A 1,749-nucleotide genomic window follows, 5' to 3' on the forward strand; every position below is an offset into this window, starting at 1 on the left:
CTTTTACTTTCTCATTTTTATCAGTTTACATATTGTTAAATAAAATGTCAACTAGGACAACACTTAGTGGCACATACAATTTTGTGAACAAACAACTGAATTTTGATAAGCAGTTGTGGATGAAAGGAAAACATATGAGAGCACAAGTGAGAAACAATATGTCAAGGGCAGTTGGTATGTTTTACAGAGAGAAATAAAGCTTCAAATATTTTAGTAACCAGGTAATGTAGGAGGCAGTGAAGAGAGCTCTTCTTCTATTTGGCATTAAAATGAGTATTCATTTATTTTTAATCTACATAATACTCATCTAAGTTGCATAAGTGCTCAAATATAAATCAATCAATAATGACATCATTGTACAACAGTTTTCTCAAAAGTAATCAATAATCTATTATTTGAAAAACCAGACGGCAAGTGGGCATGGTGGATCATACCTGTAATCCTAGCAACCTGGGAGGATGAGGGGGGAGAGTCACTTAACCTCAGGAGTTCCAGACCAGCCCTGGGCAAGAGTGAGACCCCATTCCTACTAAAAATAGAAAAATTAGCCAGGCACAGTGTTGCATGCCTGTCATTCCAGCTACTTGGGAAGCTGAGGCAAGAGTGTGGCTTGAGCTCAAGAGTTTGAGGTTTCAGTGAGCTGTGATGATGTCACTGCACTCTAGCCTGGGCAACAGAGTGAGACTCTGTCTCAAACAAACAAACAAACAAACACGACCATGGTGTTTTTCAAATCATATTCTCTACCGGACCTGCAGTTCTGTACATTTCATAAACTTATTTTTATCTTTCCTCTTGAAATGTTACTATATTCTGATATTTTTCTTGCATTTTTATAAGGTCCTTCCTACTTCTCTTGTTTCTACTTCTCTGCCTCTGACTATAGCTCATCTTTATCCTCCTCCCAGCCTCTCTTAATGTGGGCATTCCTGAAAGTCTTTTCAATATTCTTTTTTACTAGTTTTATTTATTATGAACAATCACTCAATGTGGGCCTTGAGCTGCAACAACATGCTCCAACCCATCACTGCATTTCCAAATCTTCATTAGATATGCAAGATAAAGGTTTTTATAATACATCAAATAATGAATATCATGTTTCTCCTGGGTCATAAATTTCCAACACAGAGTGCTTCCTTCTAAGTAAAATTAGATATGCAAAAGCTTTCTGAATATAACCTCAACACATCTTTCAAACCTTAATTCCTACTGCTTTAGTTAAGGTAACCCATCCTTTACCTTAACTGAAAAACTCATGATTTTCAGTTTTATTTTCATAAACCTGTCTTATTCACCTTTCTTCTTGAAAAGTCTAAATATTCCTTTCAAAATATTGTACTTCAAAGCTCAGTGAAAATTTTATACCACCAAAAAAATATTTCTGGTGTCCACAGAACACTCACCTCTCCATTTCTCAGACTCCTTCAATCTCAAACTGTATCTAATTGTTGTCACTTTATGATATTGTCTTATTTATGCTATACTTGGATACTAGTCACTCACTCAGGATTTAGACTCCATTAGAGTTTTGCATTTGTATGTAATTGTATTTTGAGGACATAATATGTGTTAGCTCTGTGATAAGAATTTGTTAAATTTTTTTTTCTATGTGGGCTTATCTTATCTACAAGACTCTACTTGTAGAAGAAAAGGAAAGTTTCTTCTTCAACTTTTGATTCTCCACGGCACTCCGTAGTATGGTGGCTTCCTAAAGTAGGATCCTAAAAACTATTTTTTTAGGATAAATGA

The sequence above is a fragment of the Propithecus coquereli genome, unplaced genomic scaffold (genome assembly GCF_000956105.1).
Source record: "Propithecus coquereli isolate 6110/MARCELLA unplaced genomic scaffold, Pcoq_1.0 Scaffold23, whole genome shotgun sequence".
Taxonomy (NCBI): Eukaryota; Metazoa; Chordata; class Mammalia; order Primates; family Indriidae; genus Propithecus; species Propithecus coquereli.